Here is a 22,444-nt window from a genome sequence, read left to right as displayed (position 1 = left end):
GAAAAAAAAAAGAAAAAAAGAAAAAAAAAAAAAAAAAAAAAGGATAAAGACAAAGCTTATCTAAAAACTTCCATGAAGACCAAAATTACAGTATTTCCAGAAGGTATGAGCTTCATGAATCTCCATGTGAAAGCGTATCTAGAACCGACCAATGGTAATACTTGTTGAGGTGATGTCCTGTATTCTAAACAGATGATACAGTGAATAACATTAGAACAGCCTCCATAGGTTTTGTATTCATAGCACGTCAAATGGATACATCTGAAATATTCTCTTTATATGATCTAATCTTTAACAGGAAGTCACTGGTAAACTCCCCTTCAATTTGCTTTCCATAATTCCTAACATATAATAGATTATAAGTTAACATTACTTTTATACAGCACATACTGAAATATATCAGTACTCTTTTTCAGCTGAAGTACAAGATTGCTTTGTAAAAAGTTGCCAATTCCTATTTGTTTTCATCTTCTCAACATTATAAGTTGCAAGCTCCAGTATTTTCCTTGGCAAAAGTTCTGAAGATTTCCTAAAAGTTTTGTAACATTGACAAAAATCCCCAAAGCAGCAATAGCAGCACTACAGAAGTTGCTGCTGCTGCTGCTGCTTCTATAAAGTCCTTTATATTGAATTAAATCTAATGGTGACTCTGCAGTGCCTCAATAAACATCAACCTGTATTTGAAATAACATTTGTCTTGTATTTTACATACATTACCTTAATCCAATTTGTCCTTACACCTTACACAGGACAGCAGTTAGACAGTGACATAATCCATGAATTTCTGATCCAGGTAAACTCATATAAATACAAAATCAGTGCATTGAAATGCAATTAAATTCATTTCTGCTACATTTCTGTTTGATGAAGAGCTGATACATTTATTAGTCTGACCAATAACGAGCAGATCAAATTAAGTTAAAATAAATGTAGCTTCAATTTTACCATGAAGCAAGAGCACTCTGCATTCATTAGTATGTAAATACAGTTACCACAATGATACTACTTCTGTTGACATTGTATGTTATCTTAAGAGGCTTGAGATGCAAGTACCCTCTGGTGGCTGGACAAATAACATCCCAAGAAATCTGAAAGAAGTAGTTTGCCCATCATCTTCCCCTTACTTTGGGATAATGAAGTAACAGAGAAGAACAAGGCTTAATCTACTTTTGGGAAGAGAAAGAAATGAGATATTTCACTGAAATTAATGAGAACCTCTCAAAAGAAGGTTGGTTGAGTGCTACATGTTGGCTAAGTGGAAATTCAGTTACTGGTTTATCTTTAATCCACTTTCAGGTAATCCTAAAGATTGAGCCCTTGCAGAGGTCAGTATAGTTGAGGATTTGGGACAAGACAGAAATGAGATAAATGCTCAGATAAGTTCTAGAACTGCATAGCACTACATTCAATGTTTTGCTGGGATTAGCTCTGCTAGAAGTTTCTGAAATAAAATCTTAGAAGTTATCCCTTATCACTGAAAGACCAGTCTATAGAAATGAAAAAATTATGCTGGGCCTCTGCAATGTTGACAGGTATTTTAATAGTTTACACATTGTACTAAAGAACATTTCTCAAATTAATTGCTTAGAAAAAGGCGGGGTTTGACATTGCTCATTGGCTGCGAGTTCAGAACTCACTATGTCATATTAAACAGTACATCTAACTTCAATTTAGAACAAGTGCCACCAGATATTTATGGAATTAAGAAAAATGTTTTAGCATCAAAGAAGTATTTAAATCTTTAATGGGATGGATTACCAGCTCCATCTTAGAAGAGGCATATGGACATACAAAAAATTGTTGCTAAAATGACATTGAAGAATTATTCTCTTTGTGCATTGCAGCATAGAAAATGAATTAACCTGCTCATAGTGCAAATAATTTTGCTTTCTAGTACAGGCCTCATTTAAGCAGCACAGTAAGTTCTAGAGTTAATTATTCACAGAAAGTCTGCAGAGTATGATTTAGCTTAACAATGGCAAAAATGTTGGCGAGTTAGCTTGTCTTCTGAAGAGCTTTCTGACTTTTAAACAAAATTGGCACTCAAAACTGATCTAAAATATAGAAGAAAAAAAAACTTGAGCTTCAACGTGAAAACTTGTATATTATATCCGGAAATACACTCTTAGGAAAATTAAATGTTCTTGTAGCTCCTTACATTTCTGGACCACAGAGTATAAATTACTTCAACAGACTGACTAAAACTCTTAGCAAGCATTTTCATATTATTTGTAGATGACTCAGAATGGCCTGTTACATGCAGAACTTATTCTAACACAAGTTCAAGAAACACACTTTCACTAGCATTATACACTCTTCCCCACAATTTGCCTACTGACCATGAACTAAGGAAAATCACATGACCGTGCACAGGATAGAAATCCTATGCCCATCAATCCTTGAGCTGGCACAAGGGTCTGTTCAGTTATTCCAGAAGCATTAGAGAGACTGCCAATCAAGCCCATTTTTTTCATTATTGCTAACCACTTCTGTTGAATTCATTTGTAGGCATGACTTAGCAAACCTTACTCTTTAACCCTTACAACATCAGATCTGACCTCCTGCTTCAGCCAGCATAGTTAAGTGTCACTGAACTACCTGGGAATGCACCAAGAGTACTGGCTTACAGGTAGCTTGTATTTATTTTCTTTCCTTTTATATTAGTTGTAATGAAATAAAAACAGAATAGCTACAAGCTCCATCTTCAGCACAACGGGCACTTTATCTGTTAGGCATCAATAGACTATTACAAGATACAGGCAGTTAACTTGTCTGCATCAGTGGTATAGGCCTTGGTATTCAAACATCACTGTGAAGATGGGGCCAGAAGAGCTAGCTGATCAGTGGGCTGATATAGCTATGGCTTCCTCATGAGAGGGAGCAGAGAGGCAGGCACTGATGTACTCTCTCTGCTGTCCAGCAAAAGAACTCAAGGGAATGGCATGAAGCTTTTACAGGGAAGGATCAGGTTGGATACCAGGCACTGAGCTGTCAGAGTTCAGGAAGCATCTGGACAATGCTCTCAGATACATGGTCTGATTTTTGTGTGGTCCTAAGCAGACCCAAGAGTTGAATTTGATGTTCCTTGCATGACCTTTCCAATTTGGGACAGTCTATGATTTTATATAAAACTCCAAATTCACATGTATCTGCTGGAGTACATGGCATTACCTGCACACTGGACTTGGGAGTCGACCAAACGCACAGCAAAAAATATGACATAAGTAGAGAAACTTAGTTCAAACCAAGTTCAAACTAACAGCTTGATCTTCATGCAGCATTTGGCCTTCAGCATATTTGTGAATTTCCCTCTGGGTTCTTAATAAATCTTTTCCATCTTATTTCATAACTTCTTGAGAAGAATAGCACACTTCCTGTAAAAAGTCTGAATAACTTTTTTCTCTGCACAGGCAGGCTTTAATTATTCGGTAGGTATCTGCTTCAAACACTGATATATTCGGTGCTGTTTTACAGAGTAGCAAGCAGGGTACGTATGTAGTTTTAGTACAACCACCTTCTCCAAAAAACTTGCTCCAATGCGTGAACCTGTTCCACCTGGAACCAGCTGATTAGAGTTGGGGAGGTACTGGTTGCTTCTGAGAGGTCAGCAGGTTCCTGGATGAAAATGAAAGTGTTCAGGGATTTAGCAGGAAGAACTATTTCTATCTCTGGAGCAAAATGAGTTTTCAATGTAGAGATATGAGAAGTAAATGTATCATTCATATCTGAACAGGTGTTTAAAATCTTATCCTTCTAACAATATAGCAAAGTAGCTATGCTATTATGTCAGGCTATGCTCCCACAGAAGAATCACTTCGACAGGAGGCAATTCTGAAACACTGCTATCTCTGTTTTAAAATTATCTAGTGTGGAATCAGAGCAGGAGCTATGGACATTGTCACCAACAATTTGTGGTGTTCAGATGGGTGAAGCAAAGATAAACTATATGGCAGTGATAACACAATATGGAACTTCATCTGAATTCCTTGGAAAACCTATAAAAGTACTAAAAGTCTGATTTTAGGTGTTTCAAGGAAATACATGTTTGAGTCATTGTCTACATCATTTATAATTAATTCAATTGAGGATCCTCTATATACATAAACTGTATTCTGAATTCCAGCACATTCTGAATATTTCTGTTGGACATTTCAAGGTTGCTTTTCTCATAAAACTTGCATCTGATTCTGACAAGACAAAGCCAAGTAAATCAGACCAAAGTCATAGTGCAATGGCTTTCTATATATATGTAAAATATGTAGCTTGAATAGATGGTGAAAGTGCCTCCTCAAGTAATCAACATAATTACATGACATATTACCAATTCAGTGGCTGCTTTAGCCACTGCTCGGTAATTTTTAATATTAGCTTCTTTGTGTTTCAGCTAGCTATGAGCTGCCTGAACTAACAATAGCAGTGAGGATATTAATTTAGCACTGAAGATGCATGCTGTAGTTTGACCCAAATATATCCTATTGTTGGAGGAACACTTAGTGAAATATTATGGCTCCTGTAACTCAGCAATTAAACTCACTGGAAACATTCTGATGAATGCTTGTCAGAAAACATCAATTTGTAGAATGCAAGCTGTTTTATCAAAATTACCTCTGGTTTGACAAGTTCTGGCTGAGTGCTAACAAAGCAATGAGGGACATGGAAGCCAGTAGAACCAAGAATCCTCGATGATCAAGATGTGCTCATTCCTGGGAGTCTCCCACAGTTGAAGCTCCAAGTCATCAGTGTGGATCTTTGGATGAATAAGCCCAGGACTCCAGCTCTGTAGTGAAGCTGGGAATCTCAAATCCCTGCCTCCAGGTAAAACCACAAAACCTGGGATTTTAGACAGCAGCTCAGTGAATTCAGCCAACAAAAATCTATCAGGGATTTGGGATGCACAGAATACATTTCAAGGTATAACTAGAGTATTTAATTATCAAAATACATTGATGTTTAAAAAAAAATAAATAAAAATGCATGGAAAATTTCCAGCTTAGCACTTAAATTAATACAGTTTTAAAATATTAGTCTGGAACTTGAGATCTGGCAGTACCTACCTCTAACTCAGACTTTTTCATCAGCTTAAGTGAGCTGGCTGGTACCAGTTTCTCACAGCAGGCAACCAGAAGTCATGGCAGCTCCGGAAAATATCTACTGAGAAATGCAGAAAGTCCAGCAGATGCAATAAATCAACTTCAGAATATTTTGTTAATACAGTAGAGTATTAATGGAAAACATCTTTGCACACTGCAATAACTAAGTAGCCTTAGAGCTAGTTCTTGTACTTTTCAGCATTCCTATGTTTAGAAGTAATTCATCCAGCCCAAGAATATTAAAACTGTGGGAAGAAAAATCAGGATTGGAAGAGAAACATGACAAACATAGAAATCAAAACAGGTTGCACACATAACAAAACACTGTTTTTTACCCCCAGTCTCACTCAGAATCACTGCAGATTTACAATGTGTTATATGATAAATAAAAACTAAGCCTCATTTCTATAATTTAGCTTTACTAGCTTTTACATCAGAATTGTCAACAACTTAAATATACACACACACACACACAAAAAAAAAAAAAAAAAAATTGATACCCAAAAGAAATAATTATATGCCACTTCCTCTGAAAGATCACAGCAGATATATGAGCTTTGCTTCAGACAAGAAGAAGCAGACAGCCTCCAGCTTACCCTTTGTGAGGACCAAAGGTAACCCCTCTTTAGTACCTGGGTAGCCTCAGCTCTTGCCTTTTCTCCAGTAGCTCCTTCATCCCCAAAGTGCTCTTTGGCAGGAGCCCTGCTCTTCTTCACACTCCCTCGTAAAACACCCCTTGGGTCCTTCCCTTAGGCACCGCTCCCATATCTGACAGCCACCACCTTCTTCTGCAAGGTTGTTAATCAGGGAAGGGAAAACCAGTGTTACCAGATGGGAAACAATGATGGGATTAGGACATAACCTCTCTGCATCTGACACTGACCGTTACTGTGAAGCAGCAGCTGCAGCATCCCAAGTTTTTGCAGGCAAAATGCCTCCGGGAAATATTGTTATTGATACAGTAGGCAGAATAGATCCTTGACTTTCATTCATATGTGAGAGTTGTTTAGAATTTAGATACATGCATGTCTCAATCATGGAGATCCTCCTATTCCTGTGCATTCAGCTATCTTTGTCCTGCCACAGCCTCTTTTATCCTCTATAACTTTCTCTTGCTTGACTTTGTAACATTAATGCTGCTTTTTCTCTCTTTGGCGTCTTTCTTCTTATTGACATCCAAAGAATCATTAGTGTTTTCTGCTCTCAGATGAAGCCCACTAACTCCAATTTCTCTCTTCAGCCTTTGTTCCAAGTATTATTGTCACTAGAACTGACTGTGACGCCTCTACAAAACAAATCCAAAATACATTCATGGCTCCTTCATGTAAAACAAAAACACCAACCTTGGAAAGGAAGGTCATTAGCCTCTACTACTCTCCCTGATATTGTTTCAGTACTTTCTGGAATACGTCCAGCACACACACAACTTTGGTTGTGGAGAGCTACTTGTTACACAATGGTGAAAGCTGGATTCTAGTGTAGAAATAAGCTTTGCAACAATACCCTCTTCAGCAGGATAGTAAGAATAAGCTCATGCCTGGCTTATTCTTACTTTATTCTATGCCATGTCATTTTTTATTTTTATTTTTTCCAAAACTTTCAGGAGTTACTGGATGCAAAAGAATTACGGGTGAATTCCAATTCTTATACTCCACACAACATCATTGCCTTAATTAAACGGCTTAGGAGTGAGAATCTCAGTATCAGAAGGTGCCAGCTCACTGCCACCTGTGAAGGACAGACACAGTGAAAAATATTAGAGGAAAATAATTTTCTTAGGGAGATCCTTTGAATTATGGTGAGGGATATATTTGAAAAAAAAAAAACAAAACAAAAAACAAAAAAACAAAAAAAAAAACCTTTTCCTAAATCTTTCCAGTTTCCAATCATCCAACTGGCCAGCACAGCTGGGTCTCATTAAAAAGATTCTGCACAATCCTTCAGAAGCAGTAAGTCAAAGCAAGACTGAGCAATAGCAGCCCCCTCTCATTAAAGTTACACAGAGAGACGACCATCACTTAGTGTAAGCAGCATCCTAAAACTTGCACTAAGACCTTATCAAAAGGACAAGATTGTTAGCAGGCACAAATTCTTCAAGAAATTCTGCAACAGTCTGCACACTCAGATTTACTTTGCTGAATGATTACTCCCTATACATATGCCACCATGGCTTTTCCCAGAATGCCTCAGTGGAAAGAAAGCTTTGCTGTTAGGCAGCGGTAGTCAACATGCTGCTCTTTCATTGCACAGGATATAGCCATTACTCTCATTATCTAAAAGCTTTAGATATCATTGTCCAAGAAGTGATGTTGTCAAGGGCTGGATGTAGCTACCGCTTCCATCTTTCTCTGCTTCCTAATCAGCAGTCATTGTTATTTAATATTGTGCCTGCCAAGAGTCAAAAGCAACCTAAAAGACTCGTTCTAAGCTGTGCTTTTCATTTCTACATGAAAATCGATATTCAGCTCAAATTCCAATTACACTCCAACTCAGAATTTCGTGTTGCAATGTGATGCTCTTCTTGTACAGCCATACCTAGTATCTAGTGCAGTCATGGGCATGTGGAGATCCCTGAGCTCAGCAAACACTGAGTTCAATATCCAAACATCCCAGAAATACTTTGTGTGGTACATCAGCTCCAAGTGGGTTCCAATGATGAGCAGTGCGAGTTTTGTTGTGGCTGTAGATGTGGGAGAAAATGATGGGCCCTATGTCACTTCTGTAAGTTCTAACAACCACACATAACCAAGAGCTTGGCTTCTTTTACCACCATATCATTTTACATAATCAGTTAAACACCACCATTCAGCAACTGCCTTATTGATATTGTCTGTGCAAAATGACTAATTAGGCCCTGGGAAATTTCTTCAGTAGAAGACAAGTCAGCCTTAACAGATTTTTCAGGACAGCCTGTCTTCTGGTACTTGTTAAGTTTTGCATGGAAATTAAAGGAAACTACGTTATGAAACATGTCATATGAAACAGTAGTCCGCAGTTCATAGGAAAGGATCCTCTCTTATTCCCCTGATGAGAATATGAAACACTATCTTCCACTAATAACCACAACACAGAACTTCAGAATAGACAGTTCAGCTAATAAACTAAAACCCGCTCTTTGAAAATCGTTCGTTTATTTTGAGTACTTGTCTTTCATTGCCCTCTCCAAGAAGACTGCAGTTTGTTATCTACTCAACTTTTGCCAATCTGATTTGCTCAGCTGACCATTTTGTAAGAATGTGAGGTCTCCCATGACCACTGGGATGTCTATGGAATAGAGTCACCCTCTGAAGGCAACTAGCCAGTGCTACATGATTCACACTCCTATATGGTGTTCAGTTTTGTTTCTGGAATCCTGCCCAGTTATTTCTGACAAGCTAGTTGTGCTGTAAGTGCTGTAATGCAACTAAAAAGGAGGAGGTTTTGCATCATTTTCTATCAGTTTAGGAACACTGAGCCCTGATGTTTCTTCTTCCCCCAAGGGAAGTCCATCACTAAATCTACAGACTGCCCTACTCTAATGGTAAATTTTCCCTTTTATTTGGGCAAATAGCCAGGCTATGAAGCCTTTCTTATCAAGAGGAACTAATGGCTGCCTCTGTCATTTTTTCCCTTCAATTATTTAAGCTTTCCCTACACTCAGGTTGGCTTCTTGCTGGCAGCACTGTGGACTGCATCTATTAATCATTTACTGTCATTGTATTTTTAAAAGAAGGAAAGTGAAAAAATTGCCTAAGAATAAAAATAGAAATTTCCTGTTTTTTCCTGACAAATAAATGACAGCTGTATTTTTCCTGGCTTTACACTGTCTTCAAAAATGCTTTCCCACTTTCCAAGTAAAAATAACATTCTAGGCAGACAGAGCAAATTGGCTGATCCGAGTAAGTCCATATTTCAGGACCTCCTTTCTCCTGTCCTGTCAAGGTTTGGTAGCCTCTACCAAAGCTTTGGAGTCCCTGCCGCCATCTCTAGGAGAGTATCACTGAAAAAGGACAACGTTCTCAACGTATTATTGGAGACTTAGCTTCCTAAATCAATAGGAAGCTATTTCTATCAGTGATAAAACCAACCTACATTATTATTCCGCAGGAATGCTCTTAGCACTATATATTCTTATGCACTCTCTCCTTTACTTCTCCTAACTGACTTCTTTACACCACAGTCAGGATCCTCCTGGTAGCATTCTTTCTGAGGAGACCATAAGGACATTCCAGGCCCATACTCTCTTTTTCCTGAACACTTGGACTTCCCTCAGCTTGTCATCCTCACAGGATCTTCCTTTTCCTTAGCCGTGTGCTCCTCTGGAAACTGCAGGCACAACTGAATACTTCACTGTACTGAAAGGCACAATAAATCATAAGGGCACTTCCTTTAAAAGAAAGATAAAGTCCATATCAACTAAGGAAACAGAAAAACACTTGAGCTTCTCCCTTAATATAAACTCTCAGTTTTGCTTTTTAGAGACTGAAAAGCCACTACAAGCAGAAAATCATATCAAACTGCTTCTATTCACTGCACACTGTTTTGCACTTAGAAAATCTATTGCCACATGCCTGACCCAGTCACTCAAAAAAAACAAGTTCACAGTATGTCTCACTCTGATGCTTTTCTGTAGTGTCCAAGAAAAGAGAATTTCAGATAAAATAACATCCTATAAAGAAACAGCTGTTTGACTAAGTGTAATGAAAACACTCCTGGAGTTGTAGCACATCCTGCCAAATGCAAAAGTCAGCCCTAGATGACAGAAGTAAGACATGCTAAGACTCAAAGGAGCTGGACCAATACAGCCAAAATATTTTGAAGTCAACATAAAGTTGGTTTGGACCAAAGGAACTCAGTCTCTTTTGTTTCATGAAAAACAAAATGTACAGATGTTGCTTTGTCTGCATTTTATTCTATGGAAACAGAGTGTAATAGAAAATGCTGTGAAAAACTTTCCAGGAAAAAGAATTTGCCTTTCATAGGGTCTAATATTGACCTTATGCTCTGCAGTACATTCATATTTATACACGTAAAATGTTATGTTTATTATCACCAAGTATCATAACACACATGTTATCACATATTATTAAATATTATTACATACTTGCTAAAATACTTACATGAGTATAATATCGTAAATTACCTGAGAAATGTCTGTCATTCATGGCTTTAAATATATTTGCTTTGCTGCACTGGAACATGTACAATTTCAATAATCAGCATAAGAATGCTTCTTCTTTTCTGACTGTCGAAAAAAAGACATGAACTCTGAGGTATCTGTGTCGGTCTATAGCTGAGGGATATTTTCTGCTCTCTGCTTTCTGGAAATTATCGGCAGAAAAATCCTGTCATTTTTGTAGTGTGGACCAAAATTAAATCTGCAAAGTAACGGTGTTGATGCAGAGGATTTGATACAAACAGCACAGATCTGGAGTTTTTTGTATTTTAGTTCAGATTATCTCCAGTCTATCTCCACGGTTCAAATGCCACATCTCGCCATTCACCTTAATATCACCCAAAAGGAATCCAGTTCCTGCATTCTCAGACCCCACAGAACACTAGTAAGCAGTAAGCCAAAACTGCATCACAAACACAGGTGCACCCACTGTACCTTAGGATTGCCTGCTGCCATTTCTGGCTTGTAAGAGTTAATCCATAAATGAAAAGGCAACTCTTTTTCCTAAAGAAAAAGAAAACTTTCCAAAAGTTCCTAAGTATCCACTGATTTGTTAAACATCACTTGGCTGTTTGTCACAAGGGAAAGTGATGCAGGTGGGACAAAAAGATATCAATGTAAGTATCTACTGAGTCATTAATTCAATTACAGCACAAGCCTGACAGCAAAATAACTCACACTTTAGAAAACTAGAGCTGATTAAACCTAATCCCGTTTATCCGGAGTAATCATAAAATTAAATTTCCATGATGAAGAGAAAAGAACGTCTCCATTGATCATTTCAGTTCTTACCAGAAACACTACAAGACACTGAAATGTGTTAGTTGTGAGCTGCCACCTCTTTCCATATTGTTGCAAAATGCTATAAAGAGTACAGAATTAAACAGCATCATGCCTTTGACTGTAATACCTACCTACATCTGTAACTTAACATTGTGAGATTTCACCATTGTCAAGTAGTTGTGACATCATGGTAGTCCGAAGGCACAGACAGTTATGTGCTCAGCAGAGTATCTGGCCATTGATCCTCTATTTTCTGCAGAGTTCAGCTGCATGTTTCCTCTGGAGACCAGCAGGTGACCTCTGTGACATCCTTAATACAAAGGCTGAAAGTTTAATTCATTTCTAAATGCAGGAAACCCCTCTGGGAAACCTTTGGCTTCCCACAATACCACCATGTCATGCCCACATTACTTACCAAGCAGCTCCCCAAAGTCTGATGGAGCAGCAAGGCCAACAACCTCAGCACCTGGGCTGGGCCCACAGTGTTTTGTACAGGAAACACATCTTCAGAGGAAAAGGTCTGAGCCAAAAAGCTGGTTTATATCTGAAAACAAAAAGTACAGAAAGGTACAGTTAACACAAACACACTGCCCTGGGAAGCAGTGCCATGAAAAATTCAGCACTTACATAAGAGATACGATTCCTCAGAGTACCACTACAGAGTAAACTGCCCCCAGGGGGAAGTGGGGGGGATAGTAATTTGCAGTGCCAATCTGCTCTGGTGGATTCAATAACACAGGGTGAATTGAGAAACCGCATGGGGATTGAAATGCTATTTTCCTAGTGAAAATCTAAACATGGTCTGATGCAGCTGTGTTAAAAGAGTATTAAAACCAATTATCTCAAAAGTAGTAGATTTAAGTACACTGTTCTGGCCAAAGTCTGACTTCATAACTTAGATTATTTCAAGTTACTTAGTTTAATTCTTCCTTCTTAAAGATTCCAACTACTGAGATCTGTAAGGACCAACAGAAGGAGTCAAAGGTGACAAAGTTCCACCCAGACTGGTGCTCAAGCCTACCTTGCCCTCCCTGTCTTACTTCAATCCTCCCCATGAGGTGAGGAGGTACAACAGCCTGGATTTCAGCTCCCTTACAGCTCACAGACAAGGAAATAACAGACGTAAACTTACTGCTAACACCACTCAGTCCTCAGCACCACCCTTGACACCTCAGCTTCTAAACATCCCCAGGCAGAATTATTTTCCTAAGAATTCAACTCTCAGAAACCATACAGCCGAGTGACCTAAATTAGCAATTATGATTTAAAGGATTAAGTAGCAGCTAAAGATGGATCATCACCTGGAGTTAAAGCCTTAAATTTCTCTGCTTAGTCTTTGCACAGGAAAACTCAGCTAGACCTGCAAACTAAATCCAAGCCTCCAGACCCCTTCACCATGCCTCATTCATCAGATCATTTAATCAGTGAGCTTAAGAGTAACATAATGTGTGTTTGGGCTAAAGAACCCCAGAAAGGAAATTCATTTTACTTTTTACTTCATTATTACATGCCGTATTTTTTCAACAAACTCTATTAACAAACTGCAGCCTGAATGCTCCACACAGAACTGCAAAGCCATAAAAACTATAGCAGGTATAAGAATCTGTGGAGTGAATATGTTGTTCAATGACTGCTTGCAGCACCCATAACAGTGGGTAGCCAACAAAAGAACCAACCATCCTAAACCACCTGACCCACAGGGAAATGTCTTTCTAATGCAGATTTAGCAAGTTGTTTAACTGCATCTGTGCCAGCTAGACACAACCTAGCAGGAAGCTGACAGCTTCATCTCAGTTCCAGCTGTGCTCTGTCTCTCGTTGAGATCAATGGGATTGCTCATGTTCTCAGAGGAAGGCACTTTTCCCAAGTTTGTGTGATTTTTATGTGCTTTCACAAAGGAGGAAAAAAAAAAAAAAAAAAAAGGAAAAGAAAAAGAAAAAAAAAGAATTGGGGGTGTAATGAAAGGCTCCAACCTCTTTTCATTCTTTTCTTGAGTTTCTATCATTGCCATTAGGATTTGGAAATTTAGGGTTCAGCTCCCATGTATGCCCTCAAAGTGCTTGAACATCTCCAGCCTCCCTCCTACCAACAGGAGAGGGCCAAAGGAAAACCAGTGCAGCAAGTTTGCATGTTCCAAGTGGAAGAACAGCTCTATCGCTGTACAGGAGGGAATTTATTGTTGTTAGGTTTTTGTGGGTAGCTGGGCACCTTAAAGCAGAGCTTTTACTTAGAGAATCTCTTTATAAAAGATTCAAAGCCATCCAACATGTTTAAGCTGGCACCAAGACAAACAGAAAAAAACAGTGTCTCCTGGAAGACAAGCTGCCAAAAGTCTCCTGCAGGAAACCTAGACAAGGAGTGACTGCACCCACCGGGCAGCTCAGGCATGAGAAAACGGTATTGTTAAACTGCACATTAAATTGCACTTACCTGCTCACAGCAAACATGAAAAATTGGAAGAGGGATTGGTGTGCTTGAGGAAGCAGGTTGTGATTGTTGGAGCACTTGTCTGCTACATGCTGCTGCTTTACCCAGCCCCAAAAGCAGTGTATTAAGAGGAGCTGGTACACGATCCCACCCTGACAGCAGCCTTTGATACACCCATAGGCATGCAGCTGGGAACTCTGATAATTTTTTTTTTCTCTCTTGGTTTCTACACTGGTGAAAAAGCAGGTTCTGGTGCCCTTCTTTATAATCCAAATATTATCATAGAATGGTTTAGGCTGAAGGAACCTTTACTTGTTCCAACCCTCTGAGACTGGGGCACCTTCCAAGAGGTTTCTCAAAGCCCCATCTTATAATGAGCAATATAGAATTCAAGAAGCAGGCTTACTGAGCTTATTAAATAGCTTACGAGATATGATTAACTGCTAAGAATAGGTCTCAACTATTCTTGCTTACGTAGGAGAAAAAATAATCATTCCACAGCAGCAGTGACCCAAATGACAGATTTCATTTGAGGATAAAGATTATTTCAAATTAGAATTCCCCCTCGGATGATGATAGTTGTCTCCATAATTCTTCAGAGAATGTTTTTACATTCAGGATGCCTGAGGGCCTTCATAACACTTCAGAGCACAGCACTCACTGTGCCACTGTGGCATGGTAATGGTTGCAAAACATGTCTATGATGGCATTTGGTATTAGGGTACTGCATGCTCCATCAATTTACAGAAATCAGTATTAGCTACAGTAGACTAGAGACAGAAATCCACTGCCATCATTTCTGTAGCACAGCAACTAGATTCATATAGAGTAAATCTCTTTTCCTCTCAGTGTTTGTCTTCAAGATTAAGCACTCTGGACTTGGAGCAGGTGGAGAGCTTCCTTTCCCCCAGCATAGCTGTAGCATCAAGAAAATGATGGCAAATATTAACTAAGGCTAAAAAAAGTGACAGCTACTCTTTCAGAACCCCTGCAGATAAAATAAATAAATAAATAAATAAATAAATAAATAAATAAAAACAAGCTTTGCAAGTTTTTTTATTGTTTTTTTTTTTCTTTCTAGCACTGAGAAGACAAATTAACATTGCTAATAGAATTGCATTCCCCTGGATCTTCATATGTCTAAAATAAACTTGCTATGTCAATAAATCACATTAACAATTGAGTATAAATGGGTCTATTTCCTACTAGCATAAACAAATCAGAGTAGTGATTTTATTTTTCATGTGCACAAATAAATATATACACGTATATAATCAGATTGTTAGGCCTTATTCATCAACAAGCTTGCAGCAGGAATATTTTGACTCTTCTATTTTGAATTTAATTACTACATGTGCAGCAGATGCAGTTCACTTAGAAGAGGAAAGCACTCATGAAAACACTGCACAGCATATGGCCTCTCTTAACCCACTGTAGACATGTACGTGCTCACTCCATTCAGCCTCCCCCTAATTGCTGCTGTACATATAAGTACAGAACTACTTTCCACAACAACCTATGCAAAAACAATGGCACAGACACTTAGACTCACGGAGAAACATCTTCTATTCCTCCTTTACTTTCTGGCTTTTCTTTGGATTTCAATCCCTCAGAGTGCAATGTGTATGTTCTTTGCTACCATCAGCATTTTCTAAAGCCAGCTGCCATTTGATATATCTCAAACATTCTCATCACATGGAGCTTCACCTTTAGTGCCTGCCACCACTACCAGGACATACATTTCGAAGGCCAAAGCTGAGAAGCACTTGGGAGAAGTGCAGGCAGTAGCCACACCACCACCTCCTGCAAGGCAAGTAGAAGGGATGGAAAGGAGTGATGGGGGCCAGAGGAGAAGGGGAACAAAGCAACATCCCCAAGACAGCAAAGGGACAGAAAAGCCAAGAGTGGTTGATAAAAGCAATGAGAACAAGGGGCAATGGGCATAAGGTGGAGCACAGGAGGTTCCTTCTGAACACCAGGATCACTTCTGTGCTGTGTGGGTGATGGAGCACTGGCACAGGCTGCCCATAGGCTGTGGGACCCCTGGAGATCTTTAAAAAACACATGGACATGGGTCTGGGCACCCTGCTCTGGTGTCCATTTTGAGCAAGGACAGTGCATTGAATAAGAAATTAAAAATGCATGCCTATCTCATTGTAACAATGAATCACCTTTAAGGATGACCCGGGGCCATAGAACAAAACTGTTGTCAAAGGACCATGACATATTTTTAGCTAAGGTTAGGAGGTGCAGCAGTGAGGCAAGGAATTAAAGAGATCTCATCTTATGGATAAGAAAGTGAACATTGCTCTGGAGGGAGGAGGGAAGTACCTTCTATCCTGGCTTCCACTATCAACTCTCTAGGCTGCTAATTAAATCCTTTAGACTTTTTGTGGTTGATCGTTAATTGTAGGCTCTGCATTTGATAGGCACCTGACTTGAAAGTCTGGAGCTTAAAACATACATAAGCAAAACAACTCCCAGCTACCACTGACAGTGATAGAAACTGCTTCTTGTTCTTGGTGTCTAATACCAATTACTTAGGAAAAAGATGCAGTCCTTGGTATCTCAGAAAGGGCATCCAAGATTAACAGATATTTTTGGTATTAACAAGTAAGCTTCAGTAATGAAACTTTCTCTGGCTTGGGCGTTAGGAAAATGAGTTCACATTCTGGAAGGCTTATGTACTTACTCTCTTGAGAAAATATATAGGAAAAGCTCAGGAGAAAAAGACTGCACCTACCTGCAGATGCTAAAAAGTGAGTAGCAAAGGTGCACTGAACACACTGACCAGCAGCTGAACGCTGCTCATGAAGTGAACATCTCTATTCAGCACTGTTGAATCACAGTGGTAAAACAGAGTACCTGGTCGGTTAACTAAAGGCTGCTACTTACATGTGCAACAAGGTGAAATTTAAAGCAATACGGACAAAGTTGAATGTCTAACTATGTAACCTTGATATGGAATATTCCCGGTGTGGATTCAGCAGTATGTTATGTCCTTGTGTGTCTTCGAGTGTGCGTGTGTGCGCATGTGTACGTATGTATCCCTGGGGTGAGTACATCCATCTATGAGAATTCTGCATGAGAAAAGAGGTTTCTTTTAAGCTTCCAGTAGAAAGTAAGACAAAAATAATTTCCATGCCTTCATCGTTATTTTAGCTGTAAAGAATCTTTCAGTCAAGTGTGACATAAGAGATAAAAATAAAGATGTGGTATAGCCACTTGCAACATTTTAAGAGAAAAGGCTATGTTTGCGTTTCTAGGCTGCAAAGAGAATTTGTACCAAACCTCAAGAAGCAGAAAGCATGCTCAAAAAGCAGAAAAGCTCTCTCTCATCCAGACCACCATCCATACAAGGACAAAGGCAGACTCCTGGAGGCACAGTGCTTTTAGGATGAAGTGGAAGTCCTTATGCCAATGCCAGCTGGCAAGTAAGACTGAGACACGGAGGTGAGAACGAAGTATCTCCATGCTTGCATACACACAAAAACAACATTTTCTCATTTATTTTGTATTTTCATCCCCTTTTCCTTGAAATATAAATTACTCTGTACAAGCATATAGTTGTACCGCTCGGAAGCTCCTGAAAACCGGGACTGTTTTTATGCCTCTGTATTTGGAGCATTTACAGAAGCGACAAGGTTTGAAGACTTAAACATCACAGAGCACAGACAGATCCACTAGTGGTACAGCAATGGCATCCGAGGAAATAAAAAGGAAAATCTGCCGTAAGAAAAATAAAGGAGTTGTTGTGGGACACAACAGTTTCATCTAAAGCATCAGAAGGAAGAACATTCTGCACTACTGTAATCAAAAGCTCCTTTCTGATTCCCAAGACAAGCCTTAAGTCCCACATACAGAATTTTAGATATAACTGAAGTTCCTGAGCATTTCCATTGGCAAGTCCCACTTCTGGTACAAATCCCATCTTCATAACTGACTTTCTCCTAGTCTCCACTCCATGCTTTTCCTATGACAATCTCTGGGCTCCTCCTATTTTCTTTCTAATAGTTATTGTCATGCAGGAATCTTAAATCCACCATCCATTATAATATTTCCAAAAATGACTGCTTCTACTCAAGCTAAAGTCTGTTTTAAGAAAGAATGGCAGGAAATGCTCACTCTGAATCCTCCAAGTTTTGAGATTGTATAACCATTCAGTTGAGTCAGTGGCAAAACTCCCACTGCCTTCAACAGCATCCACAGCTCATGCCCAGCTTCTGCCTAAGTTCAGGATAGCTTCTTTTGTACCTTGATGCATGTGTGTCTGAAGACTTTCAAGAAGAAATCAAATGCTGGATGCACATCTTTGTACAACACACTCCATATCCTCTTTAGAGTAGTCACTACTTTGTACCCTTTAAGCTTCAGGTGGATAAAGCTTTATGCAAATACTCCTCAAATCCAAATTTATTCTCAGGAAGAGAGAGTTGCTTCCCTTAGGGAAACCAAGAGGGGAGCTACCTCACCTGAGCAGAAATACTTTTATAAGACATATTCCACATTGCACATTTGAAGTACCAAACAGACAAATGGAAAAACAAAACTTGTTCTTACTAAATGGCACAGAGAACGTGAATATGTTACCAGAATTTCATTACAGACTCACCAATAGGAGAAATTTATTCTTGGACTAAAAACTCATGAACTTGTTCTCCTTTAACGATATCAAGGCCTGTGTAGTTCAGCATATTCTTTGGATGCAGACATCAAGCTGTTTCAGAGAAAGTTTAAGAACATTCCAGAAGGCCTGGGTGGGACAATCTGCCCCTTACAGCTCTATTCTGCAGATCCAAGGTTCTCTTACGCTGAGCAGGAGAGTAAAGTAAGCACCATTCCTTACAGCTTCCCTGCTGTCACACTGTGAGTCTCACGTTGTGTGACTCTATGTTTTACCTGTTGACAAAGCCAGACACAACAACCTATAAGCCAGCGGGGAAGAAGTGCAGCCAGAAGTCATAGAGGTGTCAGAGCACAAACAGCAATAGGAAAAAATGGAACAAAACAAATATTTCCAGTACTATGAACAGAGTAGAATAGGGAAGTCCAAATTAAGTTAACTAAGCCTTGAAATGGCTGTAAAAGGTCCTTATAGGAACCCAGTACAGTGTAAGATTTGCTAGGATATATCTTATTTCTTGCAATCAGTTTCTTGATGTAAATATAAACCCAGTAAGCCTAGGCAGCCTGTCATTCCTAATTTGCAAGGATAATAATAACAGGGTTTTTTTTAGTGAAGCATGAATTCCGTGAGCTCTCTCTCTCATCTCAGCACATCTGCCCCTGCTCTCCTGCCAATCCACCCCCCCACCCTGCATAAGCAGTACATCATTGTCAACGAAAAGGAACAGAGCAGAACACAGTGAGATCCTCCACACATTTCCAGCAGCAGCAGCAAGCTGAAGCATGGACAGGAGCACCTGCGATGTTCAACCAGCAGAACAGCAGCCATGGCTCCTGCAGAGAAGAACTTGCTTGGCCTGAACACCAGTAGTATGTGGAGAACATTAAACAGGTGCACAACTACCAGGGTTCCTTCTTGCTTAAAAGGTGATTTTATTGCCTCCTTTTGTCAGTCGTTCTGGGCAACTGCCTCCTCCACCTGCTCCAAGAAGTGGGAGAGCCTGATAGGAAACCACAGATACTGCTTAGCTGTGGGTAGGAGGTAGCTGCATGCAGAAGTCCCTTAGCTTCTGCAAATAGGAAATATGCTGGCCAGCTTGCTGACTTAGTCTGAAACTTCAGCCCTCCAAGGGCTGCAAATAAGTGGTGTTCTGAGGAACAGACAGCAGGAACATGCTGCCCCTGGCCTCAGTGGACCTAAGATAGCATGGGCACTCAGAAGATGGTATAAACTCTCAGATATTGTGGCCCCATTACACACACAGTATGGGGCCTCCTAAAGTGTTAGCTGCTTCACTTCAGAACTGCTGAGCTCCACTAATTTCCATAACTATACCACTGCTGAGCACTGTTCAACACCTCACAGCCTGTACTGGGGCACATATGCATAAAAACATAAATTTAGATTGCAGACAGAACAACTTTGCATCTCATCAGCATGTCTCCACCACAGCACTGCCTATAGTCTATCGCCCTGGTCGCCTCCCACCTCTGTAGACTGCTGGGGCTGACCATGGTGTTTGTTTCCATACAAAACTGATCTCAGAAAAGCACAATGCCTCAGACAGCCCGTTGTAAACAGTAAACCCTTATTCATTTGGGAGTTGTGTGTTAGGAAAAACTTCTCTGAAAGAGTGGTGAGGCATTGGAACAGGCTGCCCAGGGAGATGGTGGAGTCACCATCCATGAAGGTGTTCAAGAAACACGTAGATGTGGCACTGAGTGTCCCTCGGTGGGTTGGTGGGCACAGTGGGGATGGGCTGATGGTTGGGTTTGGTGATCTTAGAGGTCTTTTCCAACTTTAGTGCCAACAGATGTGAGGCAAAGCCTAACAACTCTGTACATTTTTATTGATATCCGTGGGCTGGGACCAAGCTGTATTTGCACACCCAGTGTCACACTGATGGAAGCAAGACATCTCAAGAAGAAAGGTTTGGTGGGAATCAGTGCAGGATCAGGCCATCAGCAAATCACAGCTTGATTATTCTCAGTTGTTTCACCAAGGGATATACTCTGCAGTTTTGTTTTATCTGAACTTGGAGTAAATGAGGCCAGAGTGGTAACCAAGAAACTGTGATGTAACATAGGAGAGATTTTCTGGTTACTCTTATGACCTACATTTTTTCAGGACTAAGCCCCTACTCAGAGTTGTTTATACAAAGGCACCCTCAGGGTTACACATCTGTCCTACTGCATTCAGAACATCCTCCGTTACCCTATTGATGGCAGAGGCACCTGTCCTGTAAGGTCACTGCAGGCAGTGCTTTGCAATCAGGATGTGAACCCATGCTCAGGCAACATAGAAACATAAAATCCTTAGAGCTGGAAGGGACCTCTGAAGGCCATCTAGACCAATTCCCCTGCAATGAACAGGGACACCACAGCTAGATCAGGTTGCCCAGGGCCTGATCCAGCCTGGCCCCAGAGATGGAGCATCAACCACATCTCTAGGCAACCTGTTCCAGTGCCTCATATGCCCACTGTAAAAGATTTTTTCCTTATGTCTAAGCTAAATCTACCTTCTTTGAGCATGAAAAATCCACACAGACACTCCAGGACTCCAACACAAACACTGATGCCAAAATCTGGCTTATACAGAGGAATATTTTACCGAGAAACGGAATTTACAAAATCTGTTATTCAATATGAAATTTCGTAAGATATTTTTGATGATGTTTGCTCTTATAGCAAACACAGCAGCATCCTCTTTGCGATGTGTATGTGAATGTACGTGACATTTCTTGATGTTCTATCTGTTGAATTAAAGAAATGAAACCTGAGTGCCATGCTCAGGGTGCTGACCCCGGTGCAGGCAGCCCGCAGCTGCTGAGATTGTTGCTTTGGGGCACCATTGGCCTCAGCCTCCACAGCACAGCTCCGGCTGCTGCAGCTGAGTCATGCACGAAGGCACTGCCAGCTGCAGCCCAGAGTGGCAATGCGGATCAGCGCAGGTACTGAGCTGTACAGTGAGGCTGTGGGCTGCAGGGTCCCGTGCAGCATGGAGGTCCTGCTGCTGGAGCTGCAGATGGCAGCGGGAAGTGACAGTCCCAATCTCACTTCATCCAAGAGCATTCAGGTAAGAGCCCATGCTGCTGGCAGTGCTGCTGAAGACAGCACTCCAAAAGAATACATAGGATGAAAACTCAAGTTTTCAACTTGTTAAATACCCTGCTAGTGGCACAGGGCACATCTGATTATATCGGCACACCACACCCTGCAAGGTGCCTGCAGCACCAGGAGTTATGCAGGCAATGGCACACAGAGCCTCATCTCCCAGAGACGTGCATATCGTGACTGTCCAGTTTGTTAACTGAATTACAGCAAACCTTCTGGCCTGATTCACATAGAGCATCAGGCAACCCACAGAGGGGAAATACATGCATGCTCACCAGGGAAGGCTCCTTACTGAGCACTACCAAATCCCCCAGGAATGTCCTTTTTGATGGAAAGGGGCATTTTCTAGCACTGGGCACCGAGACAGTTCCTGTGATATTCTGCTGCAGGCAACAGTACAAGCTGACACTTCTCCCCTTTGCACAGAATCCCTCTCCCTGCCCAGCTAAACTCACATTGCGTACAGGAATGCCACGTTTGGTTAAAAGCGCCCCGAAATTTACAGAGTGCCGAACTACTAGAAAATCTCCCCTTGTACTTGGGTGCAAACGCGCACGGAACCCACACGCGAACTGCCCTGCGTGCCTTTCAGCAGTCAGGGCCGAGGGGAGCCCGCCCGGCAGCGGGGATGCCCGTGCGGCACTGAAGGACGGGGATGGAGAGCTTCGCTCCGAACCCAGCGCTGGTCGGGCACCCCGCACGCTGCTCTACACGCATTACGCCCAGCCCCTCCCCTCGCCGCCCGCCCCTCCCGGGGCGGTTTCAGAGCCCCGCGGCCGCCGCTGCCCAGCCCAGCCCTGCCCAGCCCCGGGCGGCTCCAGGGGAGCTGCCGCAGCCCGCGGGACGCCCGGACCGAAGCTGCGCGGGGACCGCCCGCCGCCACTCCGCACCGCCCTATTTCCTGCCTCGGGCCGGGGCTCCGCATTGATGCCGCCAAATAAATAACTGATTAAAGCACGGGAAAGAAAGAAACAAGCAGAGAGAGCGTCTCTTTTTTGTACCTGAGCAGCCGGGGCTCCCGTGCGGGCGACTACAGAAGACACAAGCAGCGCTCTGAACTCTTCCGTGCCAGAAGGATGCGCCTGCTCTCCTATAAGAACCCGATGCCGGGGCCGTGAAGCGCTCGGCGCAGGGGAGACGCCGGCAGCCCGCCCGCAGACGTCCCCGCTTTGGGCACCGAGGAGACCCCGAGGAGGGGCCGCGTCCCGCCGCCGCCGCAAACTTTCTTCCCTCGCCCTCCGGCCCCGGC

At 41.3% G+C, this 22,444-nt stretch overlaps 1 long non-coding RNA gene across 4 annotated transcripts; it reads right to left on the bottom strand.

Annotated features, from left to right (window-relative positions):
* Window positions 1-40: 40 nt before the first annotated feature.
* Window positions 41-22,302, bottom strand: LOC107313834. Of its 4 annotated transcripts, XR_004306983.1 has the most exons (8): window positions 22,197-22,302; window positions 11,444-11,572; window positions 11,160-11,351; window positions 10,213-10,390; window positions 5,723-9,424; window positions 5,055-5,148; window positions 4,606-4,830; window positions 41-3,615 (listed from the first exon to the last, which is right to left on the bottom strand). It is a non-coding gene; the product is annotated as an uncharacterized LOC107313834 (long non-coding RNA). The 4 variants fall into 4 exon arrangements; XR_004306980.1 differs by having other exon boundaries at window positions 5,055-9,424; XR_004306982.1 differs by having other exon boundaries at window positions 5,055-5,878.
* Window positions 22,303-22,444: the final 142 nt, after the last annotated feature.

The sequence above is a fragment of the Coturnix japonica genome, chromosome 4 (genome assembly GCF_001577835.2).
Source record: "Coturnix japonica isolate 7356 chromosome 4, Coturnix japonica 2.1, whole genome shotgun sequence".
Taxonomy (NCBI): Eukaryota; Metazoa; Chordata; class Aves; order Galliformes; family Phasianidae; genus Coturnix; species Coturnix japonica.
This window is presented reverse-complemented; position numbering and strand designations above follow the sequence as displayed.